Source organism: Acartia tonsa, chromosome 1 (genome assembly GCF_053477335.1).
Source record: "Acartia tonsa isolate MP-2025a chromosome 1, ASM5347733v1, whole genome shotgun sequence".
In the NCBI taxonomy this organism is placed as follows: domain Eukaryota; kingdom Metazoa; phylum Arthropoda; class Copepoda; order Calanoida; family Acartiidae; genus Acartia; species Acartia tonsa.
In genome coordinates, this window is record NC_137260.1 from 1,489,810 (window position 1) to 1,515,779 (window position 25,970).

Genomic DNA, 25,970 nt, shown 5'->3' on the forward strand with positions numbered 1-25,970 from the left:
TTTATTTTAAAGTCTAGTGCACCTTCCCTCCCTGGGTGCAATTAGCTAAATGTTAAGATTTTGTTTTCTCGTATTCATTCGAATCCGGTGAATAGGAACCGGTTCTCATCCATACGAAAAAACTATGTCTAGCATCGTATTATATCCAGCTTTCTACGAATATAAAAATGTACAATCATAAGACTAAAACCGTTTTTTTTAGCCCGTGCCTTCGGCACCTCGGGGCTAAAAAACTGGTTTTAATCTTATAATTGTACATTCTATATCCGCGGAAGGCCGTTTATAAGACGATGAAAGAAATAACTATTCCTTCAATTTCGATCACAGTCAAAAGTTTAATAGTATTTTGGCTAAACAAACCAATTTTAAGCTTGTAAAGTAGATTTGCTTTTAAAAATCAGGGATCTTCAGGCATTAGCCAATAGACGATAAATATATGTAAATCCACAATGATGATACACAAAATTACCCTTTATAGTTTAAAATTCGTGGTTAAAACGTTTGTACACTTTAACCAACGTACAAGGAAACGTAATTATAAAACTTTGTGGACTAGTGTAATAACAGCCCAATGTTCCCTCCTTCCGTCTGTTTAAAAATGCTGAATATAAAGTAATGCACGGGGAAAAATACCCCGTATTTCGATAATGTACGCAAGTTTAAAAAGTACAAGAGCAAATAATTAAATCTAATGAATCTCCTTGTTTTGTACATTTTATATAAATAATGAAACCACCCCCCCCCCCCCCCCGAATAAATGCACTGTACACAATCAGAACTTGCATTATCCCCCCATCGTAATGCACATTAATGATAAATTGACATGTTAACGTAAACTTACGGATTTAGGGATATGTAACTTGCAGATAAAATAATCTTTTCCCCTAAAAAAATATAGTCCATGTATGATTGAAAAGTTTATTTAATTGACTTTTTACATCAACTAGCGTTTGCGCTCCTATCATCTAGGGTGCTCTGTATTCAAAGATGTAGATATGAGGAAGAAAAAAAGCCTAAAACCATCCTAAGGATTAAATCTAAAATCAAAATGTGAACTTGTGAAGCATATTTCTAAATAATTACTCAATTGGTTTATTGTTATTTAAATCCTAAGCTTAATACAAAAAAAAAACTTATGTAGTACTTCATATAATAGTATTTTTATTTTTTGGTAAGGTGATGTATTCTCCATTAACATACCCCTCTATCCATGAAAATTATGCGTTATGCCCATAAGACGCGCCAAGAAAGTTACGCTTTTTACGTCAGGTCAGATAGGCTGAATAATTGGTCGCCATTTAAACCTACAAATCTAGAATTTTAGCATTAATATATTAATTAAGAATTAATACTTATCATTAGTAAAGTCAATAACATTTTATTTAGCTATAAAAAGTCACTATAATACAAGTAGAATGATATTAGTCTGTGAGTCATAATATATGAATTTTCAAGGTTTAAGTGTGAATGAATTCCCTCGCAAAATTCGGTAAGAACTAATAAGAGTATTAGTATAATCTATGGGTTGATTGTCTGCAAATAAATGTGTGACATCTAAATACATTCCCCTACAAAGTCAGATAAAATCTCCCAATGGCCAAAATGCTCACGGAACTTTTAAATTCCATTTGAAAGTTGTATCTAAAGTTAAAAATTCTCTAACTAAAAGATGTATGATGGGAGTAAACTCCAACTGCCCCCTCCCCCTTCCCTTTTATTTGAAGCATTATTCATATTGTTCAGATGCAAAATGCAGAAGTGTCAAAAGACTTTTTACATATTGTAAATTTTAATAGTTGCTGCGCCTATAGCCCGAAGGATGTTTTTATAAGGTTTTATGTAAATGATTTTTAAACTTTTGTGTAGTAGATTAAGTAATTGAGCCCACAACGAAGCCTTTCTTAAAATTATAATTTTTGATATATTAATTTTTTTAGACATTTAATTACTAATATATACGGGTTTAGCGGTTAGCAAGATCCTTCGCAACAGACAAAAAAGATTACTACTATATAAAATAGGAAAAGGACAAAAAAATGCTTTTGATTTAATTTTTTGTATAAGATTATACAAATGATATTATCCAGTTTTACCGCTATTTTGCCCTCGTATTTGCTTCAAACACTGCTACGTGCGCGCGGAGCATTATTTTTGACCGCTCGGTGCAAGCGCGTTATTGTTTGAGCGCGCCTATTTGACCGCTAGTGCTCATTTGCTTACCTCATTTACACAAAATATTAAGTATAAAAGTAAAAAAATTTGACTTTAAAATCATTAGATATTCTGCTTTCACCTTGTTTTGTTCCAGATTTTTTTCGGGAATGTTCCCATTAAGTTTATTCGGTAGTGATATATTTTCTTATTTCTATATCACAGTCGAATGACCTTTATGGACAGAAAATCTTCAGTATGACCGAGAAAAAAAAGTGACATTTTGTTTTGTTGTTGTTGTTATATTTCGAAGGACGCAATTCAGTGATTGTATAAAGGTTAAATCACTGGTTTTTGTTCTTTGAAATATAACAATTAAATTGCTTTCAACAATCTACAACATAGTTATATCAGTATTCTATATAACATTAGATAAGGTAGTGCCTCTATAGTCATGGTTATATAATATACATGACTAGAGTAGACACTGCTTTATTATCAACCATCTACACTATATATTCTATATAACTATAGATAAGGTAGTGTCTCTATAGTCATGGTTATATAATATACATGACTAGAGTAGACACTGCTTTATTATCAACCATCTACACTATATATTCTATATAACTATAGATAAGGTAGTGTCTCTATAGTCATGGTTATATAATATACATGACTAGAGTAGACACTGCTTTATTATCAACCATCTACACTATATATCATATATACCTATAGATAAGGTAGTGTCTCTATAGTCATGGTTATATAATATACATGACTAGAGTAGACACTGCTTTATTATCAACCATCTACACTATATATTCTATATAACTATAGATAAGGTAGTGTCTCTATAGTAGTCATGGTTATATAATATAAATGACTAGAGTAGACACTGCTTTATTATCAACTATCTATACTATATATTCTATATAACTATAGATAAGGTAGTGTCTCTATAGTCATTGTTATATAATATACATGACTAGAGTAGACACTGCTTTATTATCAACTATCTACACTATATATTCTTTAAACTATAAATAAGGTAGTGTCTCTATAGTCATGGTTATACAATATACATGACTAGAGTAGACACTGCTTTATTATCAACCATCTACACTTTATATTCTATGTAACTATAGATAAGGTAGTGTCTCTATAGTCATGGTTATATAATATACATGACTAGAGTAGACACTGCTTTATTATCAACCATCTACACTGTATACTAACCGATGAAGGTGTGCATTCTGTATCTCATGGAAAATCACACGACTTTCCAATACCTTTAGAGGCTAGGGGCGAAGTCTTTATTTATTTTTTATTTTTTGTATTCAAGATCTTTCGCTACAGACAGACAAACATCCTGTCATTTTTATGGTACTTAAATTAATCTGTACCCTGTTAAATATTTATCTTAGGTGCAGCCAAAAAATACAGATCAATTTTTTTTCCAGCTGCAACCTCATTTTTAGCTGTCTTTTTTTATTGGATATTTAAACAACCAAGGACATATTAACGATAGTGTATAAACATGTGAAAAAAATAACTGTTACCGCCATAAAACGGCGGATGTTAAAGTGTTTGTGTAATTTTCACACTCTGTTACAATGGATATAGAATATACGTGGATAATTTAGGTTGCTAACATAACCCTAATTTATTATTGAGTTTACTCATATAGTAGGAAGGGATAGGGTAAAAGGGATGGATGGGGAGTATTGTTATTTTAGCCAGTGTCGACTATCACTAAATTCAATTACATGAAAATTTGGAGCAACATCCAAGTAATAATAAATCTATTGCTGTTACCCATTACAATCGCTGCAAAATAATGTCATTTTATTCTTTTTTCTTTGTAAAATTTCATATGCTTACATTTTCAAAACTTTATGTTGCTAATAGCTCCGCTCTTTGCATCCAGGGGCTCTATATTGAAGGGTAAAACTATATCCCAACGACATTTATAAGACCTGGATAAAGCTTACCAAACAACCAACCCATTGATTGCCCGACCTTTGTCTCAATTGTAAGAAATATATTGACAAAATACTTTTTACCATATCGCGAAATGTGTTTTGCTGTTTTTACTCCACACCATAACAAATGTAATTTGTGTTTAAACAGGGATTTTTAAGGGTTAAGACAATGGACGATAAATTTATGTACGTCCTTACTCCTTAATAATGACTAAACAAAATTAATCTCTGAACTAAACCATCCAACATTTCATTTAAAACTTTGGGAACCAGCATAATTTACAATACACTATCCACTCCCTGTATGTGTTTATGGGTTGAAGATGAGTTGTAATTATCCTTAAAAGATTAAAATGATCTCGTTTTGGCTGTAAATTACATACATGTAGTCATTATGCCATTATTAAAATAGCGTTAGATATTTGAAATATTTACACACATATGTAATATCTTGTAAATAATACTATGGGTACCATCAAATTTTAAATGTACCCTCACTCGTTGCTTTTTAGGAATACTTTTTTACACTTAAAAACGATAGATTCCTACTATTTTTTTTCTATCTACATTTTGTGTAAATGATTTATTGTTCATCGTAGAAATTTAAAGATTATTTCGTCTGTTTTAGAGTTAATCCTTATACTTAAGTAACATAATATTTGTCTATGTGTTTGTAGCGAAGGATCTCGCTAACCGCTGAACCGATCGGGTTCTCTTTAACAGGGTAGATTCTCATAGATCCTGGGAAGGTTTATAACTATTTTGGGGGAGGGTACCACCACCCTCTCAAGAGAAATCACAATAAATCTACATTTTTATTTTAAGTATAGAGACTCCTACGTAACATTGCGAGGTTTCGTAGAAAGAGACTCTTACGCAACCATGAACGAAACAAAAAAACTAACATTTAAAGTGCCACTAGAGGCTTCTAGGGGTGTAACAGCTAGTAATAAATCAAAGTAACACCAAAACATATTATTAGAATGTATGGAAGCGACTACAAATATAATTGATATTTAAAAAATTAATTCTGTCTCTTCTAAAATAGGGGGAGGGGATTTAATAAAATAAAAATTATTATGTTAAATTTTGTAAGTAAGGCATCATTATTCTCATGGAGACAAAATAAATTCCTATAATAAGGCGAAATTAGACTTTTTTTTCTGGTGATAGATCCCTGATTATATATTGGATATAAAATATGTGTGGATATGATGGTCAGGAGAATTTTTTTTGTCAATTTAGGTTGCTAACATGGACATTATTTATTGGCAATTTCATTCATCCTGTAAGAGGGGAAGAAATAGGGTAGAGGCGGTGGATTGGGGGTAACAATATTTCAGCCAGCTACAAGTTTTATTAAATAATCTGGTGTAATATCCAAGTAATAATAAATCTATTGATTATATAGATATGTTGGATTTTTCAACCCACAACTCTTTAAATCATTGACAGCTTCTAATATTAATAGACTTCAATATTAAATATTATCTAAACTTTCTTTTTAAAGGGCTAGATTTAATGAAAACGTTTGAATATAAAGTGAAACTATATGCACATGAGGAAAATGGAAACGTATTATGATAAGCGATCCTCCTACCAGAAATGTGTTGTACTTTTTTACAGGTGGTTTTAAGCTATGTCACTGTCATGACTTCTTAGAGTCTAGGTGCAAAGCTACTACTTAATACTTGAGACTAAAAACAGGGACTAGGGATTTTGATTCAGAGAAACAACTCTAAGTAAATATTTCCCTACAGTCCTCTTCTCTTATTTCTCCCCTTCTTACCCACTTCCCATCAGCTACATTAAAAAAATAAGTTTTGAGTCAACTCTACGCCAACAAATATTTAATTTTCGGCAATTTCAAATAGAATTAATTGGCCGAAACAGCCCCTGGGATAAAAAGCTTAAAGCTTTTTAACTTTGTAAATTACAAAATTTAAAAACACTACGTAAGTTTGTATATCACAATTGAAATTTCAATAGTTATTATTTATGACTCACAAATCTAATTTTTAGTACTAATTTTTTTTAACAATAAACTAAAGTTTTTCTTTAACTCTTCGGACAGCCAAAAAATACAATATTGTAATTGCAACATTGTATATACATAGGTATAATGGATTTCGTGGATATATTGACAGTAGAATTTTTTAGCTTGTTAATATGGGCCTCATTTATTGGCCAGCACGTTCATCCAGTAGGTGGGGAGGGTAAGGGGTAAAGGGGGTGAATGGAGAATATTGGTATTTTAGCCAGCAGCTAGCATCTCCTTATCAGTGTAAATAAACATCTTGTGCAACATCCAAGTATAGATCGATTGTTCTATAATGTACATATTCTTTGTCCCTTACTTTACTTCAAATATTTTTTTTACAATAAATTCTTATCTTGTTTAAAACCTAATAAAGATGTTAACTGTTAAGCCTTTTTTTTGTTAAAAGTCGCGAAAATTAGTTGAAAATTTAGACATTCCAAATTAGTTGTTCCTTTAGGGTATTAGAACGATAAAATTTAGACTAATCCAGGGAGGGATTGTACATTCGGCTGTTTTTACGCTAGTCCCCAAAGTTTTATAATAATGTTTTCTTAATCGTTGGCTTTACAACTTTGGGGACTTATATTGCATCTTAATTGGTTTGTTCATTAAGTTAAGTGTCAAAACGTTTCAACAACTCATTGAAATCTGAGTAATTTTATAAATTATGACTGGGGTGGGGATAAACTTCAATTTATTGGCTATTGTCTTACCCTTTTAGATCCCTGAGACTATTCAAAAACATTATTTAAATTGAACAAAACCTTACAATAATAGGAATCACAATGTCATTTCCATTGGTAATAAAAAAACATCTAGAGAAGCCAGAGCATTATCCGCTTATAATTTGATGCAATACTTAAACATCAACTGGAAGTAGGTTAAGTAATATCCTAACTTTATGTGGTAATGAGTTGCGCCTGTATACAAACATTTAGACAGTCCCCTACCCTCAAGATTTGTGCCACTTAGTTAGAAGCAGTAGGTACTAGTATGATACAGTGTGGTCCTGACTTAAACCGACCACCTCCCCGATAACAAGCAGGCACTCTATCATTTTCACCATTTCCGCGGATTTTAAGGGTTTAAAGTTTCTCGTTTAACTCTAATACTTCTAAGTAGTTAAAGTTACATCTTTGGTTAAAGTTAATTTTTATCAACAATTGGGTGTAGCGTCGTAAAAGTCAACCGGTGCTTTCCCTCAAAGTTACTCGCGAGCACACCCTTTATCCCCCCTTTTGTTTGAAATAAACTAATGATAAGGGGAGAGGGAAAAAATGACAAAATAACCTAGCCTAAAGTAAAACATTTACATTACGAAAAGCAAAATTTAATTAATTTCAAAACATGGGAGGGAAGGAGGGAGGTTGCTGTGCTCGAGTAGGCACTTTTAGGGAAATCTCCTCTATCAGGGATATGACAATGGACAATAATGTATTTTCCTTTGTAAGCTTGAAAATAATGAGATTAGAGTTATTTCTCGCATCGTATTATAAACAGCTTTCCGCCGATATTGAATGTACAATCATAAGATTACCAGTTTTTTTAGACCTGAGGTCCCGAAGGCACGGGCTAAAAAAACTGGTTTTAATCTTATGATTGTACATTTTTATATTCGTAGAAAGCTGGATATAATACGATGCTAGACATGGTTTTTTCGTATGGATGAGAACCGGTTCTTATCCACCGGATTCGAATGAATACGAGAAATTTCTTTACCATTGTTCCTTCCCTCCCTGGCACTCAACGCACACTTTAAGGGTATTAAACAAGAAGTTTCTTATTTTACGGTTAACAAAATGATAAAAACTATATAGTTTTTACTTTTTTTAATACTTCAGGAAGGGATGTTTCATTTGAAGAGCAACTTATTTGCTGCTAACTTTAATACCAGCTTAAATTCATTAATTCCGAGCTAAATAGTAACTGTAAAACAAGGATGACAGCATCAGCAACACAGAAATCATCAATTGAACAAACAGACAATGTAAGTTATAGAACAGATGTTTAGTTGTCATAATAAAGAACAATAAGAGAGGAAATATGCAAAACTTGAAAGGAAATCATGAAACCTGAAAGAATAAAGTCTATACAATAGTATCAAAGAAAATCGCATTACTTTACAGACTGATGGTAAGACAAAGTAAATTGTAAAGTAGCTTTGCTACCAGAAATGGAATGATAATCTATAATACAAAGTAGAACGATGTCTGTCCGTCCGTCCGTCCGATTGGATTCTACTCTTCAGGGTATATACCTATTGGTCCTGTGGTGGTTTTAAGCTATTTTCTTGGGGGGTGGGAAACCCCCAACCCCCCAAAAAATGAAAATTCCCCCCCCCAAAAAAAAAAATTCTTGAGAACACATTAGACTATGAGCAGCACCAGTAGTATTTTTTTTTTGTTTTAATTTTTTAATTATCTCTTGGGGCAAAGCCCCTAGAGGCTAGGGGCGAAGCCGCTAGTAATTGTATAATATAATATTGTGCTATTTTATCAGTTCAGAAAGCTTTAAAGATGTTTTTTAGGCTATCTTACTTATATCACATACCCTACTCTAGAGACTAGGGGCGTAGCTAGTAGGTTATAAAGAATCGCAACTAATAAAATCTAGGGTGCTAGGTTGATTTATGACCACCTAGCTTCGTGACTTATTCTCTACATTAATTAAGCTTCTTTTAAGTAGCAAAGCTACTCTTTAGTTTGTAATGTATGTCAGTATGTCTTGTCCGTTGAAAAAATATGTTTTGTATGTCATGCTACATCAGATTTACAATGTTATTCAATTCCTACAACTACTATGTAACTCACATTGTCCGTTTGTCCATCAATAATTTCTTCATGCTTTACTACTCATGGATGTATAAATCCTTGTTTTCTAGATGGATAAAAAATTGTAAAGGTACTAAGTGTGGAGATCTGTAAATTAAGTTACCAAAACAGGCTAGACCAAGCTTAAAATTTATAATATTACTGAGTAGTACTGAGTTTTTTTTGTCTGTAGCCTAAGATTTCAAAGGCTACTATACAGAAAATTACTGAGGTGGATTCTTAAAAAAGATTTGCCCCACAAATCGCTTAATGGAGCAAAATTGTTTTTGTGAAAAATCCACCAAAATCACATTAAAAATCTACAAAAATTTAACAAAATCATAGAAGGGTTATTAACATAAGATTGTATTTAAATTTTGTAGATTTTTTATGTGATTTCAGAGGATTTTTCACGTAAACAATTTTGCCCCATTAAGCGTTTAGTGGGGCAAATTTTTAAAAAGAATCCACCTCTGTTCTTATGCAAGAGGCAGTGTAGCTTCTCAAAGGTCCTGGGAAGGTTTATAACAACCCTCCCCCAACATTTTCTTTATAAAACTAAAATTGGGTGGGGGAGTTGAATTACCCCCCACCCAACCCCACCCCAATTGTCTCTAGAGGCATCTAGGAGCGTAGCCGCTAGTTTACAATATAGTAAACACAAAATATAGGAAGTTTAAATGTTCCATAATGTGATTATAAATTATAATTGATTACAAGTTCATTGCTTAGAAAAAAATAAATAAGTAATGATTCTTATGCATTGCAGCGTTTCATAGACAGTTTTCCGCGGATAGTCAAAGGAATTTTTTAAAGTTATTGCCGGCTTCGAAGGGTCGAAATTCAAGACCAACAAAATAGAGAAAAAATCATAATTTTTTGTGTGGATATTTGTCTACAATACGATAAATACACAATATTTCATTATGGTTAAGAACCGGTTATAATCCATAGGATTTGAAGCCATACTGGAAAAACATTGACGGTGGTCAATAGATTTTATATTATTAATTGCCCAATTGTTTCTTACTGTGCGGTAGCGTAGCAAGGAAGGGGATTTTGAAAAAACAAGGTTGACAACACCCATAAAATCGAACACAATTTCTTTATAACCAATCCCAAAGTTAATTAAATACTTACTTTAAAACTTTATTAAAGAGATGCTTCGCATATAACATTATTCCTATTTACTTGGGTTTACGCAGAAGTTTATTTACTCTATATTTGTAATGTAAGTCTAGTTTTATGGATGTTGACATCCTTGTTTAAAGTGTCGTTTTAATTATTTTATACAATTAAAACCCATTAAAACAATTACACTGTATGCCCTTGATCTTAACTACATTAAATAGATGTATAACCATAAATGGTCAATCAGAAACAATAATTTTGTGACGGTAAAATTTCCCTAAGCAAGCTTAATGCTAAGAACTTCAACAATTTAAAGCTAACTTATTTAAGTGATATAATAAACAAGGATGACAACATAAGTAGGAAAGCACAAAATTTTTTTTGGGGGGGTTAATCTTTATTTATTAGAGGCATTTTTTTATTTGAAGGGGTAAAAATTGAAAATCCAAAATTTTGGGGGTGCACCCCCAAATTCATTTTGGGAGGGGGGGGGGGGCTAATTACCCCTTTAACCCCCCCCCCCTTGGACGTCTATAGTTTGACAAACGGACAAAGTGAATCAAGCAAAGGTAAAAAAGGATGTGAGAATAAAAGATAAAAAATCACGAAACCTTGTTCAAATATATACATATATATATATGTCTTTGCTGCATGACCCATAGACAGGCAGACAAAGTATGTGAAAAATCAATAATCTATGTTTTTTTTAATATAAAAATCGGTCCAAAAACACCAAAGATTTGTGTAAATTAGTAAAAAAAATAAAGCGGCTACAAAGCTGCTTCAAAGCAGTCGAACTGATAGGTATGTTAGCTATGCCCCATAATAATGAATATAATAACAAGAAAATCAGAGGTCTAGCTTTAATAGCAGCTAAGTAAATATAATTCCCACAAAGGCATAGCGTTATGGACAGACTGATGGACAGACCGAACGAATTATAAAGTAGCTTTGCTACTAAAAACTCAAAATTAAGGTAGGATTCTCCTATTGGCCCAATAAAAGAATTGACGATCTAGACATTCTATATTCATTTTATGTAGTTAAATATGTTGCTTGCAAATTACACAACAAGGAAGAATGTGCTACTAGCAGAGATAATTTTTTTTGGGGGGGCAGGGTGTAAGAGATCTTTAAGGATAAGACGTTGGACGATGGATTGATTGGTTAAAATCCCGAATGATGAATAATAAAATATCCCTTCTGTAGTTTACAAATATATTGGTTGAAAAGTATAAACTTTGTGAGCTTAAAAGCAAATAATCAAAATTATACAACTTAGCTACTTGTTGAACATTTTTTATCATAACATTATTATCAGAAATTAGTGTTCATTTTTTAAAGATTTTATTTTCTATAATTTGTATATGCGTCTGTCTGTCTGTAAATTCGACCGCAATTTTCTTGGCCGCAAAACAATCTTGAATATTAAATTCAGTAGGCTAGCCAAGAAGTTACTTACAGTGGCGTGCGCAGGGTTGTGGCAGGGGGCGTGAAAAGAGTCATTTTTAATTTTAAGGAGGTTATTGACACCCGCCCCCTTCCCACGACATGATTATATTTACATATATATTAAAGACTATACAAAACTTAGGAGACTTTAGGCTTGGGTTTACTGAGATATTTTAGACTAATATTTCAATAGTTCTTGAGCTTTGTAATCTTGTCATCTTTGTTTTTAGAATATGACCTTGAGACTGTATAACAAATCTAATAAATAATACAAAATGTAAAATTTAATCTAAAGGAAAATACTATGGATATAAAGGGATAACATCACCGAAAAATGTATGCACACTTGACTATACGACCCAACCAATCAAAATTCACCCCAAAATTGCCTAAGAAGAAGAAAATGTTACTATAAAACTTTGGGGACTAGTGTAATAAACAACCCATAGTCCCTTTCTCTCTCTCTGGTAAAATACTCTCATATCATTTTATCGGTGTCCCTTAACCCTTCACCATCCTGCCCCGTTCCGGACCTTTATTATTAAATTAATTGAGAATAAAAGGGGGATAGGTAATGTTTCCCCCTTTTGTCTAACACCAGTAGAGTGCGGATCCAAAACCCTGCGGGACTACCCAACATAAACTAAAGTAATAAACAAACAAAGAAAAGGTTGCACCTTACCATTAATTCCAAATAAGTAATTTTCTGACTGTAAATGATAAAGTTAAAGAGCTTCTCTTTATAATTTTTTAAAAATTAAATGATGATATGAATTTATTTATCAAAATTTGTCAACACCGCCTCTAGGCGCCTTTCAGTCTTTTTATACAAATCCTATCAGGGAGGGAGGGGACATTGGCTTATTTATTACACTAGTCCCTAAAGTATTGAATTAAAATTTTCTTATTTGTTCGCTTAAATCCTGTCAGAACTTTAATTTAATTTTTAAGGGTTGGTTTGTTAAGTTGAGTGTCCAAACGTTTCAACTTATTTGTAAATTACAGAAGTAGAAATTTTGTGTATTACTATTGGGGGTGTACATAAATTTTCTGTCGTTGTCTTATCCCTTAGATCACTGTAAACCTAGAGTATTTGTACATTTAATAGAAATTATTTTATTAATGATTTTTAAACATTTTTTTAATGCAATGTTTTTATCATTAATTAATATGATATTCAAAGTATATTTTGTTTTGTCCCAATAAATATTTAAATTTGAAAAATAAAATTGTTAATTTTTGAAAACTTGATTTGATAATATGAACCTTTCTTAGAATAGTATCCTTATGCCTTTTGAAAATTGCATATAGTTTTTAACTTTTCTACACATTCAAAATTATTTTTTAATTAAAGATAAAAGGGCAAAGGGGATAGTTTTTTTTCTTTATCTAAAACTTGCAGGACCTATACCTGCAAGGCTACCTAGTGCCCTATATAACTTAACCTTATCCCACATAAATTAAGAAACGAACAAATGACTCTTCCCCCTTATTTTCAATTCATTTTATAAATAATAAGGGGGGGGGGGGTAGCAGTGCTTCGTTTGGAAGCGCCTGAATGTTTTTTTCAAGTCCTAAGTTTTCTGTATATATATTATTGTTTTTAGTGGAGTTTAAAATATACAAAAATTCACCAATTTTTTTATCAGTTTCTTTGCACATCTATAACACATAACATATGTAAATATATTGTATGTAAGTAGCAAAGTGCAAAATATTATAAGATATCATGAAAGATAAATAAAGAGTAAATGCTTATAAATCTGACTAATCATCTTGAATAAATTAAAAGTATTTTAATTCAGCAAAAAGCTACCTTATTTACAAAAATTCAATACTTAAATTAAAATTAATATTATGCTGTTTTTTAAATTCCGAAAAACGAATAAGATTAGTAAATGTGTTAAAAATATGCTTATTTTTCCATCTAAAGCTACAACTACTAATGTTGACATGAAATTTCAGACATCTATCTTAAATAGAAGCAGAGAAAATCACTTTTTTGCAAAAAATGTTTTAAAAAACAAACATTCAGTTGGACGGACACAGGCCTATATTTTTATAAATAGAGTAGATTTGCTATACCAAAAATAAAGGGAATTTTCATCATAAAGATAAAAGTTGTGTTAAACAATTAATTATTTTGTTTAGATTATAAAATGAATCTAATCAAAGCTTCCTTTCTTTGCTTCTTTATAATAACCCAGGTAATTTGTTATAAATTAATAGTAGCAAACTAGCTGACATAATTTAAATTTGAAATTTCTATTACAAGTGCTAGAAAAATTGCAAACTTTTTAATCAAAAAGTCATTTTAGAATGTCATCTAATTTAGTTAAACCTATACTGCGGATACAGGACAAAGTTTGACTACAGTTTAGATACAGGTCCAGGCTACGGTGATACTAATAGGGCTCAATGCAGAAAAGGTAGATTTATTTCTCGTTATTTTATTAATTACAAATAATGTTAATATCATTATAAATAATTAAACCTTTCTATCATAAATTTGAAGTTTATGTTTCTCTATAAAAATATGCATCGATTTGTTACAGGCCTTTTTAATATCTCTTAAAACAACAGCGCATTTTAGAGCCCAAAGAATTAGAAATGTGTGTGTGTTATTGTATTCTTAATAATTTTATGCTATAACGTTGAATTTAATCCTTTTTTTTTACTTGAAGACAACATTATAACATAAACTTCAAAATAATCTAATAATTACATTTAAAACTTAATTTAAAATGCCTTTTTTAAAATAAAAAATCAATATTCTTTTTGCTTGGATTTTAATTCTTAGTATTAAAATTGTTCATATTCGTTCCTCGCCCCTCCCCCCTTAATCTCTCAATTTGATTGACAGATTATAAGAGATCATCTTATAAAACATGAGTAATTAATGAAAACGCACTTTTTACGAACAATTTCAAACCATGATAACTTGCTTATTTTTAAAGATATTGAAATGAAATAAAAAGTGACTTGTTTTATTTGTCAATGCACACAGTATTAATAGAGATTTTTTTCTAAAAACGACTTTGTCATAGAGAAATAGAAAAAACTAAATTCTGAAGAACCTAAAAAGGTCTTTGCATGGAGCCAAAAAAGAAAATATGTAAAAAAATTTCATATGGGGACATTGATTTAAGCTTTTACTACTTTGATATTGTACTTTTGAAACAATATGTTGCAAAATATACAAGTTATTTCAATCTAATTGATATCTCATATTCAACATCAAGCATTTTTCCCCTACATGTACCAATCAGTACAGCCGCATTTTTAGAGATATCAAAAAACAACTTAAGTAAATCTGATGTACACTTTTCCATAGAATATGGACCTTTTTTTATATTCCTTCTGGTTGTTTCTCAAAACCGGAAAACGCAGTTTTTTTTAAACACCGTGTATGTAAACTGATAAATTAAATTCTACTTTTATTTTTCTATTTAGTAGCGAAGCTCTCTATAATTTGAAATATCCATCTGTCCGTATATCCGTATTTCTGGAACGCTTTGGGTGAAACATGATTTTCTCGGCTCCTAAAAAAGGATAGAAGGCTGAAACTTGTTGTCAACATTCCCATGAGAAAAACTAAACAACATAACTTTTGTGTCACTTTTAAGAAAGACGATTCCCTTTTCTCCCATCTCTTTTGAAGAGATTTTCTTCCCTCCTTCTCTTTTTCTTTTCCGAAATGCATATGCCGTCACAGGAATCGTCTTCCTCAAAAGTGACACAGAGTTTAGTCTTTCTCCATTCCCATCAATATGGAGCATAATTAAGTATAATATATCCATGGCGGTCGGACTGCTTTTAAGCAGCTTTTTGGTTGATTTTACTTTTTACAGTTGATTTTCTCGGCTCCTCTAAAATATAGAGGCTGAAAGTCAACACTTCTATCAATATGGGGCATAATCAAGTATAAAACATTCATATTAGCCTGACTGCTTTTGAGTAGCTTTATTGTGACTTATACTTTTTACAACAGTTTTTCTCAGCTACTACAAAAGATATACGGCTGAAACTTCTTGCCAATATTCCCTTTATTATGCAACATGATTAGGTATAAAAATCTACGGGGTTCTGACTGCTTAAAAACAGCGGTTTTTTTTACAACTTTCAAAGACATAGACCTCAATTTTTAGGGTTTCGTGATTTCAAGTCTTTTTTCTTTGTTATGATAACAGTTAATCTGCTCTATAATTTGTCTTTTTCATAATAGAATTTTTGCTTCGCTACTTATGGATGTTATCATCCTTGTTTTACTTATATTTCATTATATCTTTGAGAATTATGACTGGATTTAGTTTTGATTTAAAGATTGTCTTTGATCATACCAATTCCATATAAAGTTTTTAATATCTTGGAATATATAGCAAAAGAAAAAGTTTTTATTAGGGTATTTTGCATAATTAAAGATGACTACTATCCACGAACAAGAGCAAGTGTTTCTAAGCACCTTTCAGCATTGATCATTAGTATTTTTTAGTGAATATACTAGGTTTATTTTGATATTTGGTTTGTCGACTCGAAAGTTAGGTTTCACCATAGTTTTATTTGAAAAAAAAATTAAAATGTAAAGCAATTTTTTAAAGCAATATCATCCAACGCCCTGCTGAGTTCAAATGACAAAATAAAATAACACGGCAGAAAAGCATCAAATGCTGTAAATTGCAAAAGTACATTAATTAAACTGTTTACAATATTACAAGTTACCAAACCTTTTTCTAAATATACATTTTTAATCAAAATAATATACTTTTGTGTCAAAGCTTTTAATCAACAGTTTGAACTCATCAAAACATTTGATGATATTGCACCAAACAATGCTTAACATTTCAAAGTTTTTTTCATATAAAACCATGGTGAAACCTTACTTTTTAGTCGATAAAGTAAATATTAAACATAAACCTAGTATATTCACTAAAAAAAATACTATAGATCAATGCTGGAAGGTGCTTAGAATCACTTGCTCTTGTTTGTGGATAGTCTCCTTTTTGTTTTTAGGTTGCTCAACTCTAAATCATCGTAGATACTCTCGCTGTATTAAAGATGAATATTTACGCAGATATAGGTAAAGATAATATTTCATATTTAGAAAATCAATGTGGAGAAAGTTTTTATAAATAAAATTTTCCAGATTATTTTAAGTTTAGTTTGCTAGAAGCATAAAAAATTCAATGTATTATATGTACAAGTGTTAAATATACCTAAAATTATCCCCCAAAAAAAGAAAGGTGGCCCAAAGTCAAAGACAGCCAAGAAAATTAATACTAAACTTACTGGCTCATCCTTATATTCCTGGCCTTTTTATTATGGCTTTAAAAAACCGATCAAAAGTTTCTTAGCCGTATTGCATCGTATTACAGACTGTTTCGGTAACAATTATCATTTATTTTATTTCAGAAATTTTTTTATTAGTAATATTGAGAGCAACAACACTGAAAGGATCGATCCTTATGCATGTTGATTGTTGATTTACATTTTGTTTCTAATAAATATACTTTTGTCATTTATGATATATAATTATATTTTTTAATAAATTGTGGTAATTGTTAATTAGATATAAAAATACACTTGAAAGAAAAGTTGCTTATTGTTCGTTGCTGAAAAATCATAAGATTGAACTGAATTTTAAAACCTTTACTCCTGTAACAGATAGAGACATACATTTTTTTCTGTTGGTTCATGTGCATTTTTAAAGAAAATTACTTTTTCTAGTCATAGCGGTCAGACTGCTCCTTAGCTGCTTTTTAGCGGCCAGCTGCTAAATATTAAAACAGCTGTAGAGCGGCCAATTTTAAAGCTAGGATTTTATGTGGAACTTTTGTTTTTCATAACAAAAAAAATACTATTTCTGATCATCGCCGAAAAACGGCAAATAACGGAAACACCATTTTCGGCGGTTACGGCGGTAAAACGGAAGTTGGCGGCGCCAATTAATATTTTTATCTGTTTCTTATTGCTCAAGGATTTACAAAAGAAATTTATATGTCTCTAGCTGTAATAGAAGCCATGATTTTTATGATATATGTCTATAGTAAAAGCTGGACAAAAAATCGGTTAAAAAATCGGTTAAAAAATCGGTTAAAAAATCGGTTATAAAATCGGTCAGGGAGCGGTCAAACGGTCATAACACCACTTTTATCAGATGTTCATTGGTGATATCTAAGTATTCACCAAAAAAATTTAGGTCTCTACCTTATACACGAAAGTCATAATGTAAAAATTAAGATTTATTAAGATTTTTTTCTAGTTTTGATGCCACCCAACCGACTTTGACCGGACACCACGACCGACACAGACCAAAAGTCATGAAGTCACAGCTCTCTTACCTACAAAAAAATGACATTAAAAAACTAGAGGGGGGGCTCTAAAGCCCCCACCCCCTCCTCCCGATCTGTAAGGGTTAAAAATAATAAAATCAAAAAAAACCTGCAAACGTAAAATATTGCATAATTTGATGTTTTTGTCAGTTCATAAAATCAGCCACAAGTAACTCTATGATGTATTGCTCTTTCTTTAAAATAACAAAATTAAAATAATAGTGTATCAAACAAGGATGACAACATCCATATGTAGAGAAACGCAAAAAATCATAGAATGGACGAACAGACAAAGTGTGTTATACAGCAGATGTTCAGTTTTCATAAAAAAGAGAAATGTAATCATAGAAAAAAAACATAGAATCGAAACCTTTAAAAGTGAATCTTTATCACTTTTAATACATGGGCAACAAACTGATAAACCAAACAAGTTATATAATGGACACTCATAAGTATAGAGAAACTTTACCAAAAATTCAGCTGTCTATCTTAAATACCTTCAGAGAAAATCACATTTCCCACATTAATTTATAATCTAGAAAATGAAATGCTTCTTGAAAAAAATATTTTTCTTAGAAACGTAGTCCCTGTTTCTTGCACATCATTTATGTTTGAAGAATTTAAATTCAGAGATCCAGAGGTATAAGACAATGACCGATAAATTGATGTACATCTTAAATGAAGATAATCCAAATTACTCCTTCTGTAGTTTAAAATTAGTTTAAATTAAAAAGTTGTTAAAGCAACATTTTTATAATAAAAACGGGGGGGTAACTATGTGTATCACTATTGGGGAGGTACATCAATTTATCCGTTATCGGCAATTGTTTATTCCTTTAGATCCCTGATTTAAATGTATGCGTGTGGGTGTGAAATTATATAAAATATATTGTGTGTGCAAACCTTTAACACATAGGCAGCTAAAAAACATCTCTTCTCTTTGTATTTGTTATGCTAGGGTTGCCCGATATTTTTTACTAACCTGTAAATGTAATTGAAATGAAAATGGAGAATATCGATGGCACACTAAAATTACCAGCAGCCTATAGAATGTGTTTTAAGCAGGATTTGATATTTATCATAATAATTAAAATATTCTAAATATATTGAATCTCTTAGGTATTCTGTATCAGCAGGGTTTCCTGATTTATATTACTAACCTGATAACGTAAAACATAGAGTACCAATGGCGCACTAAAATTACTAGCAGCTTTAGGAATGTAGTTTATACAGGATTTGATGAGTCAAATGATGATGATAAATATATTGTTTCTGCAAACCTTTAACATTTAGGCAGAATAACTTCTCTTATCCTAAGTATTCTTTAACACTAGGGTTTTTCATTTTACAGATTGACCCAAGAAAAAGTGGTTTTTAGCAGTCCATATTTCTCAATAAATTATTAAAAGATGCATATGTCCTTGTTTTATTTACATTTCCACATCAGAGGATATAAAGATAGTTTTTTACATCAAATAACAGCAGCAATTTTAAAGCCAAAATTTTGAAAAAGTGCTCTAGAAACTGGACATTGCTAAATGTTTCTTAGTTTTTTATTAGTATAATACATTTTTTCAACTAATTAAAAAACAAATTAGAAAGAAGAGCAAGTTTACAAAAGATATCTTTTTTTATTGCATTAAAAAATGTTAGTTTTACATATAGAAAATTATTTTTAAAAATATTATTGAATGCATTTTTCTTTTAACCATTTAACCACAAACCTTATGATATCTTAATACTTCTAAATATGCCCTTAAACAAACCCCACCTCAATTGATGCTTATGACTGATAGGATTAGCGCAACCTTTAACCAATAAAATCACACCCACTAATACAAATTACTTAAAGACTCATAAAAATCATTAAAATTGTTAAATATTAAATAAAAGTTTGTAGCTGTAACTTTTTTTTTTTTTTTAAACTTATTTTGATAAAATAAAAAGTGTTTGATTTCTGTTTATGTAAACTTTTTATCTGCTACTAAGTTTTCTTTATAGGATTTCTTTGTGAAAAGGTGTTTTTGTCATATACACTATTCAAAAAATGCCTTTTAGAACAAGTGAAAAAAGTGCTTTCAGCATGAAATACATTTCTTAGAAACATCTTTAAATAAGTTATATAAAAAATATTATAATTGTGAAGAAAACACATCATTTCACTTAAAAAAAGCATTATTCTTGAAAAGTTACTTTTTCCTCAGCCACTTTTTCAAAACTTTAGCTCTAAAGATCACGGCTGTTAATTGATATAAAAAAAAATATTTTATATCTACTTATGTGGAAATCTGTAGAGAACAAGGACATGTACAAGGCCCGGGTCAAAATGTACCTGTCCAAGCTGGCGAAGTTCTCCTTGATAGTGGCAATAATGGAGGTCATTATGGTATGGGCACGTCTATTGGTGCATGCTTCAAAGTAGCTCCAGGCCTAAAAGTCCATTGAATTAAAATCGGGCTGCTGGGAGGCCCCATTTCCTTAGGAAAATGAGTAAAACACTATAGGGATACAGGGTTAATTAACTTTATCTCCACATTGCAATTACCTTGTGTAACCTTTTTATTGGGTCATTGAAAATCAACCACTGGTGTCGCTTATATTAACACAGCCAAGTAGCAGAAAATAATTTAGAAGCAGACAGAAAAGGTCCTTGAAAAGGAAAGGAGGTAGTTGTCTGTATATACATCTACACTATAGATTGTTGACCTAACAGTGGCATGCAAGTACCAAAAGCTGTTGTAAATACAGCATGACCCTCGAAAAAGTATTTTTAAGCATCTGCAGCCCTTATTTCTTAATGAATTATAAAAAAATACATATGTCCTTGTTCTCCATAGTATTCCACATAAGTAGATATAAAAATATTTTTTTTACCTCCATTAACACCGGAGATTTTTAGAGCTAAAGTTTTGAAAAAGTGACTGAGGAAAAAGTAACTTTTAACATGAAACGACTTTTTTAGCAAAATTAAGGTAGAAATCCTTTTATTTTTGTTACTAGCAGAAACTTTATACAAAAATGAAATAAAAAATTTAGTTTTTGAATAAAAAGCATTTTTTTACACATATTTTTTGAGTCTTTTTAGTTTAATGATATTTTGAAAAACTTACTTATTAGGCAAAATTTTTTAAGATTAAAAAACCAAATAAATCTTTATGAATATAGCAGGAAAATTGTTTTTGTTTCACAATCCTAACTTTAATAACAAAAAAGTTATGAAGAAAATAAAATTAAAACATAATGATTTTTTTGTCTAAAAAGCTTAATTAACCCCCTATTAAATTATTGAGATGTCAGAAAAGTAGGCGGAGCAACTGTCATAATTAATCCTTTTCTCAAATAAGGGTTAATAAATAACCTAAAATTTGCAAATAATCAATTCATTCAGTAGTATTTTTTGCCATTAAAAATTTATATTTTTGGTGGAATAAAAAAGAAATAATTAGTTAACTTGTTTTTCTTTGTGTCTCATTATTCAGTTGCCAGAAAAACATAATATAACCATCGAAAAATAAGGGAAACAAAAAAAAATTCTTTTTCTCAGTCACTTTTTCAAAACTTTAGCTCTAAAAATCTCCGGTGTTAATGGAGGTAAAAAAAAAAAATTTTATATCTACTTATGTGGAATACTATGGAGAACAAGGACATATGCATTTTTTTATAATTCATTGAAAAATAAGGGCTGCAGATGCTTAAAAATACTTTTTCGAGGGTCATGCTGTATGTTTTAAGCGGGATTTGATGAGCCGAATGCTGCCTCCACCTACCCCACTCAAAAAAGACTTGGGTAAAATAAGTGGCAATTTTTTGAAGCGCTTTCAACCTCTCAACTGTTCATATGTTATTACTAAAAGTACAAAATAGTCCAAATCACAATAGAATTATACACTAAGAGTTTAAATATGTGGTGTGGTTACTTAAAACTATATGACAATAGAAACAGCATTAAATGATGCTTTTATTATTTCCGTATCACAACATATAATTCTAAATCACAGAGCAATGGATAAAGAATATGCGTTACTATTATGACAAGCGAAAAAATTGTCGTAAATTTAGGTTCCTAACATAGATATCAGTTAGTAATCAGTTCGTTTTTCCAGTATAAAGAAAGGGGATGGAAGGTGGAAATTGTTCTTTAAGTCAGCTATGAGTTTTACTTTAATGGTGAAACATCCAAGTAGTAATGTATCCATCTATAGAGCAAAGATGCTTATATTAACAATGACAGTAATTTATCATCTTTTAAACAAAGACGATTTTATTCAAAAGTATTTCAATTTATCCCTATATAAAAGTAACAGGATGTAAGTCTGTGTTCCGAAAGTTATCGTTAACCACCAAACAAAAATCTTTTAAAATAAAGTTTCTTATGGGTCATGTGACGTCTGCATCCCCCCTTCCCATAAAGAACTTTTCATTATGAAACTAAAACTTATGGTGGTGGGTCGATATCCCCATAATTAAAGCACCACTGTCGAATATATTTCAGCCATGTGTCTATAATACAAAGTAGACTGATGTCTGTCTGGCTGTCTGTCCGTCCCTTAAGATCTCAGTAACCACTGAACCGATCGGATTCTAGGAATATATCTACTGGTCCTGTGGTGGTTTTAGGCTATTTTCTTGGGGGGTGGAACACCCCCAACCCCAAGATTTCCTTGGTCCTTTTTTTTTTACTAAAGATTTCCTTGGTCCTTTTACGAATTTCGCCAAATTTTTTTGTTTTGATCACCTCTTGGGGCAAAGGCCCTAGAGGCTAGGGGCAAAGCCGCTAGTACTTTTATATAATGTTGACAGAAATCTGAAAGTATGTAGTCAGGGAGGGAGAATACATTGAATTATCAATTACCCTCGTACCCAAAGTTTAATTAGCATGCTTTCTCATTCCATGGTTAAAAAAACTTTGGATACTTTTATTGCACATGTCCACAGAAAGCTCTTTGTTTTAATAGGGTGCGCAGTCATACAGGGAAGGGACACTGGACTATAAATTATACTGGTAACCAAAGTTTTATAAGCGTGCTCTCTCATTCAAAGTTGGCTCAAAAACTTTTGGTACATATCATTGGTTGGCCGGTGTCCATACTTTTCAACCAACAATTTTAATAATTATCATTGGGGACGCATATCTGAATATCTTTCATTGTCTTATCCCTTGATATCCCTGGTGAGCAGAATGCATGATAGATACAAACAAATCAACAATTTGAAGATATATTAGGCATGAAAATATTTAGGCATGTCTAATCAATGGATATATTATTATCTGGATGTTGCACTAGATTTTCATGTACTCTTACAAAGTGATACTTGCAGCTAGCTAAAACAAAGATACCCACTTCAACCAAAACACCACCACTCCTAACCACAGGATGAACAAACTAACAAAAAAATGAGATCCATGTAAGTTAGCAACCTAGTAGGCTAAATTGATGACAACTTTTTCCCTTACCAATATATCCACGTATATTCTATATCCATTGTCTAATCACAGAACTAGGGTTAGGTAAATGTAGGATAGATTTAGATTAATTGACTTTGAAAAAAATCCTCTTAAAAAGGATATATCGTTTTGTGTTTTAGTTAGTTTTTCTAATCAAACCTTAAAGAAAAAGGTTTTCCCCAAAAAAACTCATCATAGTTATAAACCAGGATTCAGGACCTATGAGACGCTACATTGTAAAGGAGAGCCATGTCGGTTTAGCAGTTTGTGAGATCCTTCAGTACAGACAGAAACACACACAGTTCCTGCTACTTTTATATATGGATTTAATTTCAACACCCAATTTCATTGCTTTTTTGTATTCTATTAAGAAATTCCTTAGGCCCTTTATTTCAAAATTTGCAAGTGGTAATTTATGGGTAAATTTGAAGGGATAAATATTCTGAATACAATTAATTTATTTTGTTATATTTAGTGGACTTCGCCCTGGGGGGGAGACGGGGGAAGGAGTGCGTAAAGCGTACCAAAACAAACGTGACACCCCCTTGGTCCAAAATCGAGGGTAGAAAAATGTGTAGAGTTGTGGACTCTTAGGAGGGGAATTTACCCTTTAATTTCGCCACTCACCTACACCATTCGTGTGCACGCCTTGTCAATCCCTCCCTTTACCAAGTACTTACTAGAGGAGAGTGTGGTCTGTAGTGATTTATTTGTGTATAACAATACTTTCATTGTCTGAATAAAATTATATCTTATTATCCCATCCCTCACTCTACCTAGTATATACGATTACGCACTACTAGAGATGAGAAATGCCTACAGTGATTTATTTAAGCATAGCAAAACCTTTCATTATCCGAAGAAAATTAGCTCTCACACATACTCATAAATACACAGCTAGTTCCTGGGTTATTTATACTTGACAATAACAATACATTTTAGAACTAAAGAATAACAGAAATTTCGTGTTATATTGCATCTTTTGTAGACTATAGTATCAACTTGTAATAATATATAGCATCTTCCTGTGTTAGCATTTGCAAGTTTCAAATGCAAAAATGTTACAATTTTTTTAATATTTAAATTGTTTTGGTACTTTAGGTAGGGTTAAGTCTAAAAAATCTGTGTAAATCTATCCCAAAATAACTCAATGAAGACATACATTTGCGACTAAATTATGGAAATTCTTTGCTTATATCGTTTTGTCTAATGGTCAAATGAAAAATGCTGTCTAAAGAAAGTTCACGCGTGTTTTACGGACTTTCTGGTAATAATTATAGAGATGTAACAATTTCTAAATTGTACCTGACTGTTACAGAAATCACCATTTGTAGTTTGAAATTAAAAGATCAATATTACCATAAGAACTATCCGTTACTGACTAACTGACGATTCCAACCTACATGTAAGAAAACATTGACTTTTAAAAATTGTACCCCGTAAAACGGCGTTTTTTACTGGAAACGACGAGTTTCTTTAATGTTTTACTTACAAATGTTGACAGGGATGAAATAAGTACCAACACAACAACAATAAACAAATACAATTATGGCAGGTTCAAATTTTAAATTGTCGTAATTGCTGTGATGATTTTATGGCTTGTTGGCGTTCTGGTTAATGTGTGCTGATTTGATTTGTTGCATTGCATTTATATCAGCAATGGAATCCAATTTAGTTAGACAGACAGACGGACAAAGCCAATAAAAAACCTCTGCAACCGCGCTTTAGCCGCGACTAAGCCTCAAATTTAAACCCGTTTAGGTATATTGGAGTCTGATTTTTAGCATTGTAAGGGTTGATTTTCCTAAAGCTTAAAGGCGGCTGAAGCACGGTTGAAGAGCCCTGTTAAAAAGTACATAAAAAGAATGTAACACTAGTTCAATAAAATGCTAAAAGAAAATTAAAAAAGAAATAATTCAGACTTGTGACTTGATTCTATTGTATTCAATCACGAGAATAAAACTTTAAATGGGCATTAACTAGCCATTCAATACATCTTTTCAGACAGAGATAATTATCAAAAGAATTTTATTCCAATCACTTACTGTAATTTAATCTTATATTAAAAATTAAAAAAATAACATATTATAATTAGCGGCTACGACCCTATTGGCCTCTCGGAGAACTTAAGTTTAGACGACCCTTCATTTTTATTTTGAATTTTAAAAAGAATATTATAGAGGGGGGGGGGATAAAATTGTCAATATTTCTTGGGAGGGATGTGGTCTCCAACTCCATCCATAGAATAGAAATAAATCTTCCTTGGATAAGCATGATAAAGAGATATCTGTTTGCAAAGCATTTTATGCATTTGTCAAATGTTTGTGCATGATATGACAAAAAGAAAATTAAAGTAAAGAAAACTACGCATAAAATACCCTACGAAAGACCAACAGACAATCCAATAGAAATAAAAAAGGCTTCACTAACCAAAAAAATTAATAATAATTATCCTTGTTTATCTGATGATATAAAAAGATAAAGAAAGGATTATAAAACAAGGATGGCAACATCCAATAAAAGCGCTGCTAAAAATACCAGACAAACAAACAAACATTACCACATTACAAGTAACAACGCATTTAAAAACTAAGAATATCTAAACTGGATTCTTTACACAGACAT

General features: G+C 31.2%; 1 long non-coding RNA gene across 1 annotated transcript; it reads left to right on the plus strand.

Annotated features, from left to right (window-relative positions):
- The first annotated feature begins 13,903 nt into the window (after window positions 1-13,903).
- On the plus strand, window positions 13,904-17,161 carry LOC145331823 (uncharacterized). Its single transcript, XR_013883918.1, has 3 exons — window positions 13,904-13,999; window positions 16,581-16,647; window positions 16,980-17,161. It is a non-coding gene; the product is annotated as an uncharacterized LOC145331823 (long non-coding RNA).
- Window positions 17,162-25,970: the final 8,809 nt, after the last annotated feature.